Consider the following 25,953-nt stretch of genomic DNA (forward strand, 5'->3'; position numbering starts at 1 on the left):
CAATCTAACTTAAATTATTAGCCATATTATGATGCTAGTATCGATAGAACGATAATTATCATACTTACTACTCTTATTATTTTCAATCTAACTAATATAATTAGCCACATTATGTTGTTAGTGTCGAGAGAACCATAATTATTATACCTATTACTCTTATTACTATCAATCGAACGTAAACTATTAGCGATATTATGCTGCTAGTATCGATAGAACCATAAGTATTGTACTTAATACTCTTATTGTTTTCAATCTAACTTAAGTTATTAGCCATATTATGCTGCTAGTATCGATAGAACGGTAATTATTATACTTATTACTCTTATTGTTTTCAATCTAACTTAAGGTATTAGCCATATTATGCTGCTATTTTTGAAAGAACGATAACAATTATACTTAATACTCTTATCATTTTCAATCTCACTTAAATTATTAGCCACATTATGCTGCTATCATCGATAGAACAATGATTATTATACTTATTACTCTTATCATTTTCAATCTAACTTAAACTATTAGCCATATTATGCAGCAAGTATCGATAGAACGATAATTATTATACTTATTACTCTTATTATTTTCAATCTAACTTAAATTATTTGCCATATTATGCTGCTAGTATCGATAGAACGATAGTTATTATACTTATTATCTTATTGTTTTCAATCTAACTTACGTTATTAGCCATATTATGCTGCTGTTTTCGATAGAACGATAATTATTATCCTTATTAGTCCTATTAGTATCAATCTAACTTAAATTATTAGCCATATTATGCTGCTATTATCGACAGGACGATTATTATTATACTTATTATTCTTATTCTTTTCAATCTAACTAAAATTATTCGCCATATTATGCTACTTTTATCGATAGAACGATAATTATTATACTTAATACTCTTAATGTTTTCAATCTAACTTAAATTATTAGCCATATTTTGCTGCTGGTATCGATAGAACGATAATTATTATACTTACTGCTCTTATTATCTTCAATCTAACTTAAATTATTGGCCATATTATGCCGCTAGTATCGATAGAACGATGATTATTATACTTATTACTCTTATCATTTTCAATCTAACTCAAAATATTAGGCACATTATGATGCTAGTATCGATAGAACGATAATTATCATACTTACTACTCTTATTATTTTCAATCTAACTAATATAATTAGCCACATTATGTTGTTAGTGTCGAGAGAGCCATAATTATTGTACCTATTACTCTTATTACTATCAATGGAACTTAAATTATTAGCCATATTATGCTGCTAGTATCGATAGAACCATAAGTATTGTACTTATTGCTCTTATCATTTTCAATCTAATTTAAATTATTAGCCATATTATGCTGCTAGTATCGATTGAACGATAATTATTATACTTATTATCTTATTGTTTTCAATCTGACTTAAGTTATTAGCCATATTATACTGCTATTTTCGGTAGAACGATAATTATTATACTTAATGCTCTTATTGCTTTCAATCTAACTTACATTATTAGCCATATTATGCTGCTAGTATGGGGTAGAACGATCATTATTATACTTAATACTCTTATTGCTTTCAATCTAACTTAAGGTATTAGCCATATTATGCTGCTATTATCGATAGAACGATTGTTATTATGCTTGTTACTCTTATTATTTTCAATCTAACTTAAATTATTAGCCATATAATGCTGCTAGTATCGATAGAACGATAATTATTTTACTTATTATCTTATTGTTTTCAATCTGACTTAAGTTATTAGCCGTATTATGCTGCTATTTTCGGTAGAACGATAATTATTATACTTAATGCTCTTATTGTTTTCAATCTTACTAAAATTATTCCCATATTATGCTGCTTTTATCGTTAGAACGATAATTATTATACTTAATACACTTATTATTTTCAATCTAACTTAAATTATTAGCCATATAATGCTGCTAGTATCGATAGAACGATAATTATTATACTTATTATCTTATTGTTTTCAATCTGACATACGTTATTAGCCATATCATGCTGCTGTTTTCGATAGAACGATAATTATTGTCCTTATTAGTCCTATTAGTATCAATCTAACTTAAATTAATAGCCATATTATGCTGCTATTATCGATAGGACGATTATTATTATACTTATTTTTCTTATTCTTTTCAATCTAACTAAAATTATTCGCCATATTATGCTACTTTTATCGATAGAACGATAATTATTATACTTCATACTCTTATTGTTTTCAATCTAACTTAAATTATTAGCCATATTTTGCTGCTAGTATCGATAGAACGATAATTATTATACTTACTGCTCTTATTATCTTCAATCTAACTTAAATTATTGGCCATATTATGCTGCTAGTATCGAAAGGACGATGATTATTATACTTATTAGTCTATCATTTTCAATCTCACTTAATTATTAGCCACATTATGCTGCTATTATCGATAGAACGATTGTTATTATGCTTGTTACTCTTATTATTTTCAATCTAACTTAAATTATTAGCCATATTATGCTACTTTTATCGATAGAACGATAATTATTGTACTTAATATTCTTATTGTTTTCAATCTAACTTAAATTATTAGCCACATTTTGCTGCTAGTATCGATAGAACGATAATTATTATACCTACTGCTCTTATTATCTTCAATCTAACTTAAATTATTGGCCATATTATGCTGCTAGTATCGATAGAATGATGATTATTATACTTATTACTCTTATCATTTTCAATCTAACTTAAACTATTAGCCATATTATGCAGCTAGTATCGCTAGAACGATAATTATTATACTTATTACTCTTATTATGTTCAATCTAACTCAAATTATTAGGCATATTATGATGCTAGTATCGAAAGAACGATAATTATCATGCTTACTACTCATATTATTTTCAATCTAACTAATATAATTAGCCACATTATGTTGTTAGTGTCGAGAGAACCATAATTATTATACTTATTACTCTTATTACTATCAATCGAACTTAAATTATTAGCCATATTATGCTGCTAGTATCGATAGGACGATTATTATTATACTTATTATTCTTATTCTTTTCAATCTAACTAAAATTATTCGCCATATTATGCTACTTTTATCGATAGAACGATAATTATTATACTTATTAGTCCTATTACTATCAATCCAACTTAAATTATTAGCCACATCATGCTGCTATTGTCGATGGAACTATTATTAATATACTTATTACTCTTATTCTTTTCAATCTAACTAAAATGATTCGCCATATTATGCTGCTTTTATCGATAGAACGATAATTATTATACTTATTACTCTTATTGTTTTCAATCTAACTTAAGGTATTAGCCATATTATGCTGCTATTTTTGAAAGAACGACAACTATTATACTTAATACTCTTATCATTTTCAATCTCACTTAAATTATTAGCCACATTATGCTGCTATTGTCGATAGAACGATTGTTATTATGCTTGTTACTCTTATTATTTTCAATCTAACTTAAATTATTAGCCATATTATGCTGCTAGTATCGATAGAACGATAATTATTATACTTATTATCTTATTGTTTTTCAATCTAACTTAAGTTATTAGCCATATTATGCTGCTGTTTTCGATAGAACGATAATTATTATACTTATTCGTCTTATTCCTATCAATCTAACTTATATTGTTAGCCATATTATGCAGCTATTATCGATAGAACAATTATTATTATACTTATTGCTCTTATCATTTTCAATCTAACTAAAATTATTCCCATATTATGCTGCTTTTATGTTTAGAACGATAATTATTATACTTAATACTCTTATTGTTTTCAATCTAACTTAAGTTATTAGCCATATTATGCTGCTATTTTTGATCGAACGATAACTCTTATACTTAATACTCTTATTGTTTTCAATCTAACTTAAATTATTAGCCATATTATGCTGCTAGTATCGATAGAACAATAATTATCATACTTATTATCTTATTGTTTCCAATCTAACTTAAGTTATTAGCCATATTATGCTGCTATTTTCGATAGAACGATAATTACTATACTTATTAGTCCTATTACTATCAATCCAACGTAAATTATTAGCCACATCATGCTGCTATTATCGATGGAACTATTATTAATATACTTATTACTCTTATTCTTTTCAATCTAACTAAAATGATTCGCCATATTGTGCTGCTTTTATCGATAGAACAATAATTATTATACTTATTATCTTATTGTTTCCAATCTAACTTAAGTTATTAGCCATATTATGCTGCTAGTATCGATAGAACGGTAATTATTATACTTATTACTCTTATTGTTTTCAATCTAACTTAAGGTATTAGCCATATTATGCTGCTATTTTTGAAAGAACGATAACAATTATACTTAATACTCTTACCATTTTCAATCTCACTTAAATTATTAGTTACATCATGCTGCTATTGTCGATGGAACTATTATTAATATACTTATTACTCTTATTCTTTTCAATCTAACTAAAATGATTCGCCATATTATGCTGCTTTTATCGATAGAACGATAATTATTATACTTATTACTCTTATTGTTTTCAATCTAACTTAAGGTATTAGCCATATTATGCTGCTATTTTTGAAAGAACGATAACTATTATACTTAATACTCTTATCATTTTCAATCTCACTTAAATTATTAGCCACATTATGCTGCTATTATCGATAGAACGATTGTTATTATGCTTGTTACTCTTATTATTTTCAATCAAACTTAAATTATTAGCCATATTATGCTACTTTTATCGATAGAACGATAATTATTATACTTAATATTCTTATTGTTTTCAATCTAACTTAATTATTAGCCATATTTGCTGCTAGTATCGATAGAACGATAATTATTATACTTATTAGTCCTATTACTATCAATCCAACTTAAATTATTAGCCACATCATGCTGCTATTGTCGATGGAACTATTATTAATATACTTACTACTCTTATTCTTTTCAATCTAAATAAAATGATTCGCCATATTATGCTGCTTTTATCGATAGAACGATAATTATTATACTTATTACTCTTATTGTTTTCAATCTAACTTAAGGTATTAGCCATATTATGCTGCTATTTTTGAAAGATCGATAACTATTATACTTAATACTCTTATCATTTTCAATCTCACTTAAATTATTAGCCACATTATGCTGCTATTATCGATAGAACGATTGTTATTATGCTTGTTACTCTTATTATTTTTAATCTAACTTAAATTATTAGCCATATTATGCTGCTGTTTTCGATAGAACGATAATTATTATACTTAATGCTCTTATTGTTTTCAATCTAACTTACATTATTAGCCATATTATGCTGCTAGTATCGGTAGAACGATCATTATTATACTTATTACTCTTATTGTTTTCAATCTAACTTAATGTATTAGCCATATTATGCTGCTATTTTTGAAAGAACGATAACTATTATACTTAATACTCTTACCATTTTCAACCTCACTTAAATTATTAGCCATATTATGCTGCTAGTATCGATAGAACGACAATTATTATACTTATTAGTCTTATTCCTACCAATATAACTTATATTGTTATCCATACTATGCTGTTATTATCGATAGAACGATAGTTATTATACTCATTACGCTTATTGCTTTGAATCTAACTTAAGTTATTAGCCATATTATGCTGCTATTTTCGATAAAACGATAATTATTATACTTATTCGTCTTATTGCTCTCAATCTAACTAAAATTGATAGCCACATTATGCTGCTATTTTCGCTAGAACGATAATTATTATACTTATTCGTCTTATTCCTATCAATCTAACTTACATTGTTGGCCATATTATGCAGCTATTATCGATAGAACAATTATTATTATACTTATTACTATTATTCTTTTCAATCTAACTAAAATTATTCGCCATATTATGCTGCTTTTATCGATAGAACGATAATTATTATACTTATTACTCTTATTGTTTTCAATCTAACTTAAGGTATTAGCCATATTATGCTGCTATTTTGAAAGAACGATAACTATTATACTTAATACTCTTATCATTTTCAATCTCACTTAAATTATTAGCCACATTATGCTGCTATTATCGATAGAACGATTGTTATTATGCTTGTTACTCTTATTATTTTCAATCTAACTTAAATTATTAGCCATATTATGCTACTTTTATCGATAGAACGATAATTATTATACTTAATATTCTTATTGTTTTCAATCTAACTTAAATTATTAGCCATATTTTGCTGCTAGTATCGATAGAACGATAATTATTATACTTATTAGTCCTATTACTATCAATCCAACTTAAATTATTAGCCACATCATGCTGCTATTGTCGATGGAACTATTATTAATATACTTACTACTCTTATTCTTTTCAATCTAAATAAATGATTCGCCATATTATGCTGCTTTTATCGATAGAACGATAATTATTATACTTATTACTCTTATTGTTTTCAATCTAACTTAAGGTATTAGCCATATTATGCTGCTATTTTTGAAGATCGATAACTATTATACTTAATACTCTTATCTTTTCAATCTCACTTAAATTATTAGCCACATTATGCTGCTATTATCGATAGAACGATTGTTATTATGCTTGTTACTCTTATTATTTTAATCTAACTTAAATTATTAGCCATATTATGCTGCTGTTTTCGATAGAACGATAATTATTATACTTAATGCTCTTATTGTTTTCAATCTAACTTACATTATTAGCCATATTATGCTGCTAGTATCGGTAGAACGATCATTATTATACTTATTACTCTTATTGTTTTCAATCTAACTTAATGTATTAGCCATATTATGCTGCTATTTTTGAAAGAACGATAACTATTATACTTAATACTCTTACCATTCCATTTTCAACCTCACTTAAATTATTAGCCATATTATGCTGCTAGTATCGATAGAACGACAATTATTATACTTATTAGTCTTATTCCTACCAATATAACTTATATTGTTATCCATACTATGCTGTTATTATCGATAGAACGATAGTTATTATACTCATTACGCTTATTGCTTTGAATCTAACTTAAGTTATTAGCCATATTATGCTGCTTTTATGTTTAGAACGATAATTATTATACTTAATACTCTTATTGTTTTCAATCTAACTTAAGTTATTAGCCATATTATGCTGCTATTTTTGATCGAACGATAACTCTTATACTTAATACTCTTATTGTTTTCAATCTAACTTAAATTATTAGCCATATTATGCTGCTAGTATCGATAGAACAATAATTATCATACTTATTATCTTATTGTTTCCAATCTAACTTAAGTTATTAGCCATATTATGCTGCTATTTTCGATAGAACGATAATTACTATACTTATTAGTCCTATTACTATCAATCCAACGTAAATTATTAGCCACATCATGCTGCTATTATCGATGGAACTATTATTAATATACTTATTACTCTTATTCTTTTCAATCTAACTAAAATGATTCGCCATATTGTGCTGCTTTTATCGATAGAACAATAATTATTATACTTATTATCTTATTGTTTCCAATCTAACTTAAGTTATTAGCCATATTATGCTGCTAGTATCGATAGAACGGTAATTATTATACTTATTACTCTTATTGTTTTCAATCTAACTTAAGGTATTAGCCATATTATGCTGCTATTTTTGAAAGAACGATAACAATTATACTTAATACTCTTACCATTTTCAATCTCACTTAAATTATTAGTTACATCATGCTGCTATTGTCGATGGAACTATTATTAATATACTTATTACTCTTATTCTTTTCAATCTAACTAAAATGATTCGCCATATTATGCTGCTTTTATCGATAGAACGATAATTATTATACTTATTACTCTTATTGTTTTCAATCTAACTTAAGGTATTAGCCATATTATGCTGCTATTTTTGAAAGAACGATAACTATTATACTTAATACTCTTATCATTTTCAATCTCACTTAAATTATTAGCCACATTATGCTGCTATTATCGATAGAACGATTGTTATTATGCTTGTTACTCTTATTATTTTCAATCAAACTTAAATTATTAGCCATATTATGCTACTTTTATCGATAGAACGATAATTATTATACTTAATATTCTTATTGTTTTCAATCTAACTTAAATTATTAGCCATATTTTGCTGCTAGTATCGATAGAACGATAATTATTATACTTATTAGTCCTATTACTATCAATCCAACTTAAATTATTAGCCACATCATGCTGCTATTGTCGATGGAACTATTATTAATATACTTACTACTCTTATTCTTTTCAATCTAAATAAAATGATTCGCCATATTATGCTGCTTTTATCGATAGAACGATAATTATTATACTTATTACTCTTATTGTTTTCAATCTAACTTAAGGTATTAGCCATATTATGCTGCTATTTTTGAAAGATCGATAACTATTATACTTAATACTCTTATCATTTTCAATCTCACTTAAATTATTAGCCACATTATGCTGCTATTATCGATAGAACGATTGTTATTATGCTTGTTACTCTTATTATTTTTAATCTAACTTAAATTATTAGCCATATTATGCTGCTGTTTTCGATAGAACGATAATTATTATACTTAATGCTCTTATTGTTTTCAATCTAACTTACATTATTAGCCATATTATGCTGCTAGTATCGGTAGAACGATCATTATTATACTTATTACTCTTATTGTTTTCAATCTAACTTAATGTATTAGCCATATTATGCTGCTATTTTTGAAAGAACGATAACTATTATACTTAATACTCTTACCATTTTCAACCTCACTTAAATTATTAGCCATATTATGCTGCTAGTATCGATAGAACGACAATTATTATACTTATTAGTCTTATTCCTACCAATATAACTTATATTGTTATCCATACTATGCTGTTATTATCGATAGAACGATAGTTATTATACTCATTACGCTTATTGCTTTGAATCTAACTTAAGTTATTAGCCATATTATGCTGCTATTTTCGATAAAACGATAATTATTATACTTATTCGTCTTATTGCTCTCAATCTAACTAAAATTGATAGCCACATTATGCTGCTATTTTCGCTAGAACGATAATTATTATACTTATTCGTCTTATTCCTATCAATCTAACTTACATTGTTGGCCATATTATGCAGCTATTATCGATAGAACAATTATTATTATACTTATTACTATTATTCTTTTCAATCTAACTAAAATTATTCGCCATATTATGCTGCTTTTATCGATAGAACGATAATTATTATACTTATTACTCTTATTGTTTTCAATCTAACTTAAGGTATTAGCCATATTATGCTGCTATTTTTGAAAGAACGATAACTATTATACTTAATACTCTTATCATTTTCAATCTCACTTAAATTATTAGCCACATTATGCTGCTATTATCGATAGAACGATTGTTATTATGCTTGTTACTCTTATTATTTTCAATCTAACTTAAATTACTAGCCATATTATGCTGCTTTTATCGATAGAACGATAATTATTATACTTATTATCTTATTGTTTTCAATCTAACTTAAGTTATTAGCCATATTATGCTGCTGTTTTCGATAGAACGATAATTATTATCCTTATTAGTCCTATTACTATCAATCTAACTTAAATTATTAGCCATATTGTGCTGCTAGAATCGATAGAACGAGTATTACTATACTTATTAGTCTTATTCCTATCAATCTAACTTATATTGTTAGCCATATTATGCTGCTAGTATCGATAGAACGGTAATTATTATACTTATTACTCTTATTGTTTTCAATCTAACTTAAGTTAATAGCCATATCATGCTGCTATTATCGATAGGACGATTATTATTATACTTACTATTCTTATTCTTATCAATCTAACTTATATTGGTAGGCATATTATGCTGTTATTATCGATAGAACGATAGTAATTATACTTATTACGCTTGTCGCTTTGAATGTAACTTAAATTATTGGCCATATTATGCTGCTAGTATCGATAGAACGATGATTATTATACTTATTACTCTTATCATTTTCAATCTAACTTAAACTATTGGCCATATTATGCTGCTAGTATCGATAGAACGATAATTATTATACTTATTACTCTTATTATGTTCAATCTAACTTAAATTATTAGCCATATCATGCTGCTATTATCGATAGGACGATTATTATTATTATACTTATTATTCTTATTCTTTTCAATCTAACTAAAATTATTCGCCATATTATGCTACTTTTATCGATAGAACGATAATTATTATACTTAATACTCTTATTGTTTTGAATCTAACTTAAGTTATTAGCCACATTATGCTGCTATTTTCGATAGAACGATAATTATTATACTTAATGCTCTTATTGCTTTCAATCTAACTTACATTATTAGCCATATTATGCTGCTAGTATCGGTTGAACGATCATTATTATACTTATTACTCTTATTGTTTTCAATCTAACTTAATGTATTAGCCATATTATGCTGCTATTTTTGAAAGAACGATAACTATTATACTTAATACTCTTACCATTTTCAACCTCACTTAAATTATTAGCCATATTATGCTGCTAGTATCGATAGAACGACAATTATTATACTTATTAGTCTTATTCCTACCAATATAACTTATATTGTTATACATACTATGCTGTTATTATCGATAGAACGATAGTTATTATACTCATTACGCTTATTGCTTTGAATCTAACTTAAGTTATTAGCCATATTATGCTGCTATTTTCGATAGAACGATAATTATTATACTTATTCGTCTTATTGCTCTCAATCTAACTAAAATTGATAGCCACATTATGCTGCTATTTTCGATAGAACGATAATTATTATACTTATTCGTCTTATTCCTATCAATCTAACTTACATTGTTGGCCATATTATGCAGCTATTATCGATAGAACAATTATTATTATACTTATTACTCTTATCATTTTCAATCTAACTAAAATTATTCCCCATATTATGCTGCTTTTATCGTTAGAACGATAATTATTATACTTAATACACTTAATGTTTTCAATCTAACTTAAATTATTAGCCATATTATGCAGCTATTATCGATAGAACGATTGTTATTATGCTTGTTACTCTTATTATTTTCAATCTAACTTAAATTATTAGCCATATAATGCTGCTAGTATCGATAGAACGATAATTATTTTACTTATTATCTTATTGTTTTCAATCTGACTTAAGTTATTAGCCATATTATGCTGCTATTTTCGGTAGAACGATAATTATTATACTTAATGCTCTTATTGTTTTCAATCTAACTTACATTATTAGCCATATTATGCTGCTAGTTTCGGTAGAACGATCATTATTATACTTAATACTCTTATTGCTTTCAATCTAACTTAAGGTATTAGCCATATTATGCTGCTATATTTGAAAGAACGATAACTATTATACTGAATACTCTTATCATTTTCAATCTCACTTAAATTATTAGCCACATTATGCTGCTATTATCGATACAACGATTATTATTATGCTTGTTACTCTTATCATTTTCAATCTAACTTAAACTAATAGCCATATTATGCAGCTAGTATCGATAGAACGATAATTATTATACTTATTACTCTTATTATGTTCAATCTAACTCAAATTATTAGGCATATTATGATGCTAGTATCGATAGAACGATAATTATCATACTTACTACTCTTATTATTTTCAATCTAACTAATATAATTAGCCACATTATGCTGTTAGTGTCGAGAGAACCATAATTATTATACCTATTACTCTTATTACTATCAATCGAACGTAAATTATTAGCCATATTATGCTGCTAGTATCGATAGAACCATAAGTATTGTACTTATTGCTCTTATCATTTTCAATCTAACCTAAATTATTAGCCATATTATGCTGCTATTTTCGATAGAACGATAATTATTTTACTTATTAGTCCTATTACTATCAATCCAACTTAAATTATTAGCCACATCATGCTGCTATTATCGATGGAACTATTATTAATATACTTATTACTCTTATTCTTTTCAATCTAACTAAAATGATTCGCCATATTATGCTGCTTTTATCGATAGAACGATAACTATTATACTTATTACTCTTATTGTTTTCAATCTAACTTAAGGTCTTAGCCATATTATGCTGCTATTTTTGAAAGAACGATAACAATTATACTTAATACTCTTATCATTTTCAATCTCACTTAAATTATTAGCCATATCATGCTGCTATTAACGATAGGACGATTATTATTATACTTATTATTCTTATTCTTTTCAATCTAACTAAAATTATTCGCCATATTATGCTGCTTTTATCGATAGAACGATAATTATTATACTTAATACTCTTATTGTTTCAATCTAACTTAAGTTATTAGCCATATTATGCTGCTAGTTTCGATAGAACGGTAATTATTATACTTATTACTCTTATTGTTTTCAATCTAACTTAAATTATTAGCCACATTATGCTGCTAGTATCGATAGAACGACAATTATTGTACTTATTATTCTTACTCCTACCAATCTAACTTATATTGTTAGCCATATTACACTGTTATTATCGATAGAACGATAGTTATTATACTCATTACGCTTATTGCTTTGAATCTAACTTAAATTATTAGCCATATTATGCTGCTAGTATCGATAGAACGATAATTATTATACTTACTGCTCTTATTATCTTCAATCTAACTTACATTATTAGGCATATTATGCTGCTAGTATCGATAGAACGATAATTATTATACATAATACTCTTATTGTTTTCAATCTAACTTAAATACTTAGCCATGTTGTGCTGCTATTATCAATAGAACGATAATTATTATACTTAATACTCTTACTGCTTTCAATCTAACTTAAATTATTAGCCATATTATGCTGCTAGTATCGATTGAACGGTAATTATTATACTTATTACTGTTATTGTTTTCAATCTAACTTAAATTATTAGCCACATTATGCTGCTAGTATCGATAGAACGACAATTATTGTACTTATTATTCTTACTCCTACCAATCTAACTTATATTGTTAGCCATATTACACTGTTATTATCGATAGAACGATAGTTATTATACTCATTACGCTTATTGCTTTGAATCTAACTTAAATTATTAGCCATATTATGCTGCTAGTATCGATAGAACGATAATTATTATACTTACTGCTCTTATTATCTTCAATCTAACTTAAATTATTGGCCATATTATGCTGCTAGTATCGATAGAACGATGATTATTATACTTATTACTCTTATCATTTTCAATCTAACTTAAATTATTAGCCATATTATGCTGCTAGTATCGATAGAACGATAATTATTATACTTATTATCTTATTGTTTTCAATCTAACTTAAGGTATTAGCCATATTATGCTGCTATTTTTGAAAGAACGATAACTATTATACTTAATACTCTTATCATTTTCAGTCTCACTTAAATTATTAGCCATTTCATGCTGCTATTATCGATAGGACGATTATTATTATACTTATTATTCTTATTCTTTTCAATCTAACTAAATTTATTCGCCATATTATGCTGCTTTTATCGATAGAACGATAATTATTATACTTAATACTCTTATTGTTTCAATCTAACTTAAGTTATTAGCCATATTATGCTGCTAGTTTCGATAGAACGGTAATTATTATACTTATTACTCTTATTGTTTTCAATCTAACTTAAATTATTAGCCACATTATGCTGCTAGTATCGATAGAACGACAATTATTGTACTTATTATTCTTACTCCTACCAATCTAACTTATATTGTTAGCCATATTACACTGTTATTATCGATAGAACGATAGTTATTATACTCATTACGCTTATTGCTTTGAATCTAACTTAAATTATTAGCCATATTATGCTGCTAGTATCGATAGAACGATAATTATTATACTTACTGCTCTTATTATCTTCAATCTAACTTACATTATTAGGCATATTATGCTGCTAGTATCGATAGAACGATAATTATTATACATAATACTCTTATTGTTTTCAATCTAACTTAAATACTTAGCCATGTTGTGCTGCTATTATCAATAGAACGATAATTATTATACTTAATACTCTTACTGCTTTCAATCTAACTTAAATTATTAGCCATATTATGCTGCTAGTATCGATTGAACGGTAATTATTATACTTATTACTGTTATTGTTTTCAATCTAACTTAAATTATTAGCCACATTATGCTGCTAGTATCGATAGAACGACAATTATTGTACTTATTATTCTTACTCCTACCAATCTAACTTATATTGTTAGCCATATTACACTGTTATTATCGATAGAACGATAGTTATTATACTCATTACGCTTATTGCTTTGAATCTAACTTAAATTATTAGCCATATTATGCTGCTAGTATCGATAGAACGATAATTATTATACTTACTGCTCTTATTATCTTCAATCTAACTTAAATTATTGGCCATATTATGCTGCTAGTATCGATAGAACGATGATTATTATACTTATTACTCTTATCATTTTCAATCTAACTTAAATTATTAGCCATATTATGCTGCTAGTATCGATAGAACGATAATTATTATACTTATTATCTTATTGTTTTCAATCTAACTTAAGGTATTAGCCATATTATGCTGCTATTTTTGAAAGAACGATAACTATTATACTTAATACTCTTATCATTTTCAGTCTCACTTAAATTATTAGCCATTTCATGCTGCTATTATCGATAGGACGATTATTATTATACTTATTATTCTTATTCTTTTCAATCTAACTAAATTTATTCGCCATATTATGCTGCTTTTATCGATAGAACGATAATTATTATACTTAATACTCTTATTGTTTCAATCTAACTTAAGTTATTAGCCATATTATGCTGCTAGTTTCGATAGAACGGTAATTATTATACTTATTACTCTTATTGTTTTCAATCTAACTTAAATTATTAGCCACATTATGCTGCTAGTATCGATAGAACGACAATTATTGTACTTATTATTCTTACTCCTACCAATCTAACTTATATTGTTAGCCATATTACACTGTTATTATCGATAGAACGATAGTTATTATACTCATTACGCTTATTGCTTTGAATCTAACTTAAATTATTAGCCATATTATGCTGCTAGTATCGATAGAACGATAATTATTATACTTACTGCTCTTATTATCTTCAATCTAACTTACATTATTAGGCATATTATGCTGCTAGTATCGATAGAACGATAATTATTATACATAATACTCTTATTGTTTTCAATCTAACTTAAATACTTAGCCATGTTGTGCTGCTATTATCAATAGAACGATAATTATTATACTTAATACTCTTACTGCTTTCAATCTAACTTAAATTATTAGCCATATTATGCTGCTAGTATCGATTGAACGGTAATTATTATACTTATTACTGTTATTGTTTTCAATCTAACTTAAATTATTAGCCACATTATGCTGCTAGTATCGATAGAACGACAATTATTGTACTTATTATTCTTACTCCTACCAATCTAACTTATATTGTTAGCCATATTACACTGTTATTATCGATAGAACGATAGTTATTATACTCATTACGCTTATTGCTTTGAATCTAACTTAAATTATTAGCCATATTATGCTGCTAGTATCGATAGAACGATAATTATTATACTTACTGCTCTTATTATCTTCAATCTAACTTAAATTATTGGCCATATTATGCTGCTAGTATCGATAGAACGATGATTATTATACTTATTACTCTTATCATTTTCAATCTAACTTAAATTATTAGCCATATTATGCTGCTAGTATCGATAGAACGATAATTATTATACTTATTATCTTATTGTTTTCAATCTAACTTAAGGTATTAGCCATATTATGCTGCTATTTTTGAAAGAACGATAACAATTATACTTAATACTCTTATCATTTTCAATCTCACTTAAATTATTAGCCACATTATGCTGCTATTATCGATAGAACGATGATTATTATACTTATTACTCTTATCATTTTCAATCTAACTTAAACTATTCGCCATATTATGCAGCTAGTATCGATAGAACGATAATTATTATACTTATTACTCTTATTATTTTCAATCTAACTTAAATTATTGGCCATATTATGCTGCTAGTATCGATAGAACGATAATTATTATACTTATTATCTTATTGTTTTCAATCTAACTTACGTTATTAGCCATATTATGCTGCTGTTTTCGATAGAACGATAATTATTATCCTTATTAGTCCTATTAGTATCAATCTAACTTAAATTAATAGCCATATTATGCTGCTATTATCGATAGGACGATTATTATTATACTTATTTTTCTTATTCTTTTCAATCTAACTAAAATTATTCGCCATATTATGCTACTTTTATCGATAGAACGATAATTATTATACTTAATACTCTTATTGTTTTCAATCTAACTTAAATTATTAGCCATATTTTGCTGCTGGTATCGATAGAACGATAATTATTATACTTACTGCTCTTATTATCTTCAATCTAACTTAAATTATTGGCCATATTATGCTGCTAGTATCGAAAGGACGATGATTATTATACCTATTACTCTTATCATTTTCAATCTAACTTAAACTATTAGCCATATTATGCAGCTAGTATCGATAGAACGATAATTATTATACTTATTACTCTTATTATGTTCAATCTAACTCAAATTATTAGGCATATTATGATGCTAGTATCGATAGAACGATAATAATCATTCTTACTACTCTTATTATTTTCAATCTAACTAATATAATTAGCCACATTATGTTGTTAGTGTCGAGAGAACCATAATTATTATACCTAATACTCTTATTACTATCAATCGAACGTAAATTATTAGTCATATTATGCTGCTAGTATCGATAGAACCATAAGTATTGTACTTATTGCTTTTATCATTTTCAATCTAACTTAAATTATTAGCCATATTATGATGCTAGTATCGATAGAACGATAATTATCATACTTACTACTCTTATTATTTTCAATCTAACTAATATAATTAGCCACATTATGTTGTTAGTGTCGAGAGAACCATAATTATTATACCTATTACTCTTATTACTATCAATCGAACGTAAATTATTAGCCATATTATGCTGCTAGTATCGATAGAACCACAAGTATTGTACTTATTGCTCTTATCATTTTCAATCTAACTTAAATTATTCGCCATATTATGCTGCTAGTATCGATAGAACGATAATTATTATACTTATTATCTTATTGTTTTCAATCTAACTTAAGGTATTAGCCACATTATGCTGCTATTTTTGAAAGAACGATAACTATTATACTTAATACTCTTATCATTTTCAGTCTCACATAAATTATTAGCCATATCATGCTGCTATTATCGATATGACGATTATTATTATACTTATTATTCTTATTCTTTTCAATCTAACTAAATTTATTCGCATATTATGCTGCTTTTATCGATAGAACGATAATTATTATACTTAATACTCTTATTGTTTCAATCTAACTTAAGTTATTAGCCATATTATGCTGCTAGTTTCGATAGAACGGTAATTATTATACTTATTACTCTTATTGTTTTCAATCTAACTTAAGGTATTAGCCATATTATGCTGCTATTTTTGAAAGAACGATAACAATTATACTTAATACTCTTGTCATTTTCAATCTCACTTAAATTATTAGCCACATTATGCTGCTATCATCGATAGAACAATGATTATTATACTTATTACTCTTATCATTTTCAATCTAACTTAAACTATTAGCCATATTATGCAGCTAGTATCGATAGAACGATAATTATTATACTTATTACTCTTATTATTTTCAATCTAACTTAAATTATTTGCCATATTATGCTGCTAGTATCGATAGAACGATAGTTATTATACTTATTATCTTATTGTTTTCAATCTAACTTACGTTATTAGCCATATTATGCTGCTGTTTTCGATAGAACGATAATTATTATCCTTATTAGTCCTATTAGTATCAATCTAACTTAAATTATTAGCCATATTATGCTGCTATTATCGATAGGACGATTATTATTATACTTATTATTCTTATTCTTTTCAATCTAACTAAAATTATTCGCCATATTATGCTACTTTTATCGATAGAACGATAATTATTATACTTAATACTCTTAATGTTTTCAATCTAACTTAAATTATTAGCCATATTTTGCTGCTAGTATCGATAGAACGATAATTATTATACTTACTGCTCTTATTATCTTCAATCTAACTTAAATTATTGGCCATATTATGCTGCTAGTATCGATAGAACGATGATTATTATACCTATTACTCTTATCATTTTCAATCTAACTTAAACTATTAGCCATATTATGCAGCTAGTATCGATAGAACGATAATTATTATACTTATTACTCTTATTATGTTCAATCTAACTCAAATTATTAGGCATATTATGATGCTAGTATCGATAGAACGATAATAATCATTCTTACTACTCTTATTATTTTCAATCTAACTAATATAATTAGCCACATTATGTTGTTAGTGTCGAGAGAACCATAATTATTATACCTAATACTCTTATTACTATCAATCGAACGTAAATTATTAGTCATATTATGCTGCTAGTATCGATAGAACCATAAGTATTGTACTTATTGCTCTTATCATTTTCAATCTAACTTAAATTATTAGCCATATTATGATGCTAGTATCGATAGAACGATAATTATCATACTTACTACTCTTATTATTTTCAATCTAACTAATATAATTAGCCACATTATGTTGTTAGTGTCGAGAGAACCATAATTATTATACCTATTACTCTTATTACTATCAATCGAACGTAAATTATTAGCCATATTATGCTGCTAGTATCGATAGAACCATAAGTATTGTACTTATTGCTCTTATCATTTTCAATCTAACTTAAATTATTCGCCATATTATGCTGCTAGTATCGATAGAACGATAATTATTATACTTATTATCTTATTGTTTTCAATCTAACTTAAGGTATTAGCCATATTATGCTGCTATTTTTGAAAGAACGATAACAATTATACTTAATACTCTTATCATTTTCAATCTCACTTAAATTATTAGCCACATTATGCTGCTATCATCGATAGAACAATGATTATTATACTTATTACTCTTATCATTTTCAATCTAACTTAAACTATTAGCCATATTATGCAGCTAGTATCGATAGAACGATAATTATTATACTTATTACTCTTATTATTTTCAATCTAACTTAAATTATTTGCCATATTATGCTGCTATTTTCGGTAGAACGATAATTATTATACTTAATGCTCTTATTGCTTTCAATCTAACTTACATTATTAGCCATATTATGCTGCTAGTATGGGTAGAACGATCATTATTATACTTAATACTCTTATTGCTTTCAATCTAACTTAAGGTATTAGCCATATTATGCTGCTATTATCGATAGAACGATTGTTATTATGCTTGTTACTCTTATTATTTTCAATCTAACTTAAATTATTAGCCATATAATGCTGCTAGTATCGATAGAACGATAATTATTTTACTTATTATCTTATTGTTTTCAATCTGACTTAAGTTATTAGCCGTATTATGCTGCTATTTTCGGTAGAACGATAATTATTATACTTAATGCTCTTATTGTTTTCAATCTTACTAAAATTATTCCCCATATTATGCTGCTTTTATCGTTAGAACGATAATTATTATACTTAATACACTTATTATTTTCAATCTAACTTAAATTATTAGCCATATAATGCTGCTAGTATCGATAGAACGATAATTATTATACTTATTATCTTATTGTTTTCAATCTGACTTAAGTTATTAGCCATATTATGCTGCTATTTTCGGTAGAACGATAATTATTATACTTAATGCTCTTATTGTTTTCAATCTAACTTACATTATTAGCCATATTATGCTGCTATTATCGATAGAACGATGATTATTATACTTATTACTCTTATCATTTTCAATCTAACTTAAACTATTAGCCATATTATGCAGCTAGTATCGATAGAACGATAATTATTATACTTATTACTCTTATTATTTTCAATCTAACTTAAATTATTAGCCATATTATGCTGCTAGTATCGATAGAACGATAATTATTATACTTATTATCTTATTGTTTTCAATCTAACGTACGTTATTAGCCATATTATGCTGCTGTTTTCGATAGAACGATAATTATTGTCCTTATTAGTCCTATTAGTATCAATCTAACTTAAATTAATAGCCATATTATGCTGCTGTTATCGATAGGACGCATTATTATTATACTTATTTTTCTTATTCTTTTCAATCTAACTAAAATTATTCGCCATATTATGCTACTTTTATCGATAGAACGATAATTATTATACTTAATACTCTTATTGTTTTCAATCTAACTTAAATTATTAGCCATATTTTGCTGCTAGTATCGATAGAACGATAATTATTATACTTACTGCTCTTATTATCTTCAATCTAACTTAAATTATTGGCCATATTATGCTGCTAGTATCGAAAGGACGATGATTATTATACTTATTAGTCTTATCATTTTCAATCTCACTTAAATTATTAGCCACATTATGCTGCTATTATCGATAGAACGATTGTTATTATGCTTGTTACTCTTATTATTTTCAATCTAACTTAAATTATTAGCCATATTATGCAGCTAGTATCGCTAGAACGATAATTATTATACTTATTACTCTTATTATGTTCAATCTAACTCAAATTATTAGGCATATTATGATGCTAGTATCGAAAGAACGATAATTATCATACTTACTACTCATATTATTTTCAATCTAACTAATATAATTAGCCACATTATGTTGTTAGTGTCGAGAGAACCATAATTATTATACTTATTACTCTTATTACTATCAATCGAACTTAAATTATTAGCCATATTATGCTGCTAGTACCGATAGGACGATTATTATTATACTTATTATTCTTATTCTTTTCAATCTAACTAAAATTATTCGCCATATTATGCTACTTTTATCGATAGAACGATAATTATTATACTTATTAGTCCTATTACTATCAATCCAACTTAAATTATTAGCCACATCATGCTGCTATTGTCGATGGAACTATTATTAATATACTTATTACTCTTATTCTTTTCAATCTAACTAAAATGATTCGCCATATTATGCTGCTTTTATCGATAGAACGATAATTATTATACTTATTACTCTTATTGTTTTCAATCTAACTTAAGGTATTAGCCATATTATGCTGCTATTTTTGAAAGAACGGTAACTATTATACTTAATACTCTTATCATTTTCAATCTCACTTAAATTATTAGCCACATTATGCTGCTATTATCGATAGAACGATTGTTATTATGCTTGTTACTCTTATTATTTTCAATCTAACTTAAATTATTAGCCATATTATGCTGCTGTTTTCGATAGAACGATAATTATTATACTTATTCGTCTTATTCCTATCAATCTAACTTATATTGTTAGCCATATTATGCAGCTATTATCGATAGAACAATTATTATTATACTTATTGCTCTTATCATTTTCAATCTAACTAAAATTATTCCCCATATTATGCTGCTTTTATGTTTAGAACGATAATTATTATACTTAATACTCTTATTGTTTTCAATCTAACTAAAATGATTCGCCATATTATGCTGCTTTTATCGATAGAACGATAATTATTATACTTAATATCTTATTGTTTTCAATCTAACTTAAGTTATTAGCCATATTATGCTGCTGTTTTCGATAGAACGATAATTATTATACTTATTAGTCCTATTACTATCAATCTAACTTAAATTATTAGCCACACCATGCTGCTATTATCGATGGAACTATTATTACTATACTTATTACTCTTATTCTTTTCAATCTAACTAAAATGATTCGCCATATTATGCTGCTATTTTCGATAGAACGATAATTATTATACTTATTCGTCTTATTGCTCTCAATCTAACTAAAATTGTTTGCCACATTATGCTACTATTCTCGATAGAACGATAATTATTATACTTATTCGTCTTATTCCTATCAACCTATCTTATATTGTTAGCCATATTATGCAGCTATTATCGATAGAACAATTATTATTATACTTATTGCTTTTATCATTTTCAATCTAACTAAAATTATTCCCCATATTATGCTGCTTTTATGTTTAGAACGATAATTATTATACTTAATACTCTTACTGCTTTCAATCTAACTTAAATTATTAGCCATATTATGCTGCTAGTATCGATTGAACGGTAATTATTATACTTATTACTGTTATTGTTTTCAATCTAACTTAAGGTTTTAGCCATATTATGCTGCTATTTTCGATAGAACGATAATTATTATACTTTGTTAGTCCTATTACTATCAATCTAACTTAAATTATTAGCCATATTTTGCTGCTAGTATCGATAGAACGATAATTATTATACTTACTGCTCTTATTATCTTCAATCTAACTTAAATTATTAGCCATATTGTGCTGCTAGAATCGATAGAACGAGTATTAGTATACTTATTAGTCTTATTCCTATCAATCGAACTTATATTGTTAGCCATATTATGCTGCTAGTATCGATAGAACGGTAATTATTATACTTATTACTCTTATTGTTTTCAATCTAACTTAAGTTATTAGCCATATTATGCTGCTATTTTCGATAGAACGATAATTATTATACTTATTAGTCCTATTACTATCAATCCAACTTAAATTATTAGCCACATCATGCTGCTATTGTCGATGGAACTATTATTAATATACTTACTACTCTTATTCTTTTCAATCTAAATAAAATGATTCGCCATATTATGCTGCTTTTATCGATAGAACGATAATTATTATACTTATTACTCTTATTGTTTTCAATCTAACTTAAGGTATTAGCCATATTATGCTGCTATTTTTGAAAGATCGATAACTATTATACTTAATACTCTTATCATTTTCAATCTCACTTAAATTATTAGCCACATTATGCTGCTATTATCGATAGAACGATTGTTATTATGCTTGTTACTCTTATTATTTTTAATCTAACTTAAATTATTAGCCATATTATGCTGCTGTTTTCGATAGAACGATAATTATTATACTTAATGCTCTTATTGTTTTCAATCTAACTTACATTATTAGCCATATTATGCTGCTAGTATCGGTAGAACGATCATTATTATACTTATTACTCTTATTGTTTTCAATCTAACTTAATGTATTAGCCATATTATGCTGCTATTTTTGAAAGAACGATAACTATTATACTTAATACTCTTACCATTTTCAACCTCACTTAAATTATTAGCCATATTATGCTGCTAGTATCGATAGAACGACAATTATTATACTTATTAGTCTTATTCCTACCAATATAACTTATATTGTTATCCATACTATGCTGTTATTATCGATAGAACGATAGTTATTATACTCATTACGCTTATTGCTTTGAATCTAACTTAAGTTATTAGCCATATTATGCTGCTTTTATGTTTAGAACGATAATTATTATACTTAATACTCTTATTGTTTTCAATCTAACTTAAGTTATTAGCCATATTATGCTGCTATTTTTGATCGAACGATAACTCTTATACTTAATACTCTTATTGTTTTCAATCTAACTTAAATTATTAGCCATATTATGCTGCTAGTATCGATAGAACAATAATTATCATACTTATTATCTTATTGTTTCCAATCTAACTTAAGTTATTAGCCATATTATGCTGCTATTTTCGATAGAACGATAATTACTATACTTATTAGTCCTATTACTATCAATCCAACGTAAATTATTAGCCACATCATGCTGCTATTATCGATGGAACTATTATTAATATACTTATTACTCTTATTCTTTTCAATCTAACTAAAATGATTCGCCATATTGTGCTGCTTTTATCGATAGAACAATAATTATTATACTTATTATCTTATTGTTTCCAATCTAACTTAAGTTATTAGCCATATTATGCTGCTAGTATCGATAGAACGGTAATTATTATACTTATTACTCTTATTGTTTTCAATCTAACTTAAGGTATTAGCCATATTATGCTGCTATTTTTGAAAGAACGATAACAATTATACTTAATACTCTTACCATTTTCAATCTCACTTAAATTATTAGTTACATCATGCTGCTATTGTCGATGGAACTATTATTAATATACTTATTACTCTTATTCTTTTCAATCTAACTAAAATGATTCGCCATATTATGCTGCTTTTATCGATAGAACGATAATTATTATACTTATTACTCTTATTGTTTTCAATCTAACTTAAGGTATTAGCCATATTATGCTGCTATTTTTGAAAGAACGATAACTATTATACTTAATACTCTTATCATTTTCAATCTCACTTAAATTATTAGCCACATTATGCTGCTATTATCGATAGAACGATTGTTATTATGCTTGTTACTCTTATTATTTTCAATCAAACTTAAATTATTAGCCATATTATGCTACTTTTATCGATAGAACGATAATTATTATACTTAATATTCTTATTGTTTTCAATCTAACTTAAATTATTAGCCATATTTTGCTGCTAGTATCGATAGAACGATAATTATTATACTTATTAGTCCTATTACTATCAATCCAACTTAAATTATTAGCCACATCATGCTGCTATTGTCGATGGAACTATTATTAATATACTTACTACTCTTATTCTTTTCAATCTAAATAAAATGATTCGCCATATTATGCTGCTTTTATCGATAGAACGATAATTATTATACTTATTACTCTTATTGTTTTCAATCTAACTTAAGGTATTAGCCATATTATGCTGCTATTTTTGAAAGATCGATAACTATTATACTTAATACTCTTATCATTTTCAATCTCACTTAAATTATTAGCCACATTATGCTGCTATTATCGATAGAACGATTGTTATTATGCTTGTTACTCTTATTATTTTTAATCTAACTTAAATTATTAGCCATATTATGCTGCTGTTTTCGATAGAACGATAATTATTATACTTAATGCTCTTATTGTTTTCAATCTAACTTACATTATTAGCCATATTATGCTGCTAGTATCGGTAGAACGATCATTATTATACTTATTACTCTTATTGTTTTCAATCTAACTTAATGTATTAGCCATATTATGCTGCTATTTTTGAAAGAACGATAACTATTATACTTAATACTCTTACCATTTTCAACCTCACTTAAATTATTAGCCATATTATGCTGCTAGTATCGATAGAACGACAATTATTATACTTATTAGTCTTATTCCTACCAATATAACTTATATTGTTATCCATACTATGCTGTTATTATCGATAGAACGATAGTTATTATACTCATTACGCTTATTGCTTTGAATCTAACTTAAGTTATTAGCCATATTATGCTGCTATTTTCGATAAAACGATAATTATTATACTTATTCGTCTTATTGCTCTCAATCTAACTAAAATTGATAGCCACATTATGCTGCTATTTTCGCTAGAACGATAATTATTATACTTATTCGTCTTATTCCTATCAATCTAACTTACATTGTTGGCCATATTATGCAGCTATTATCGATAGAACAATTATTATTATACTTATTACTATTATTCTTTTCAATCTAACTAAAATTATTCGCCATATTATGCCGCTTTTATCGATAGAACGATAATTATTATACTTATTACTCTTATTGTTTTCAATCTAACTTAAGGTATTAGCCATATTATGCTGCTATTTTTGAAAGAACGATAACTATTATACTTAATACTCTTATCATTTTCAATCTCACTTAAATTATTAGCCACATTATGCTGCTATTATCGATAGAACGATTGTTATTATGCTTGTTACTCTTATTATTTTCAATCTAACTTAAATTACTAGCCATATTATGCTGCTTTTATCGATAGAACGATAATTATTATACTTATTATCTTATTGTTTTCAA

Source organism: Megachile rotundata, unplaced genomic scaffold (genome assembly GCF_050947335.1).
Source record: "Megachile rotundata isolate GNS110a unplaced genomic scaffold, iyMegRotu1 scaffold0252, whole genome shotgun sequence".
NCBI classification, from domain to species: Eukaryota; Metazoa; Arthropoda; class Insecta; order Hymenoptera; family Megachilidae; genus Megachile; species Megachile rotundata.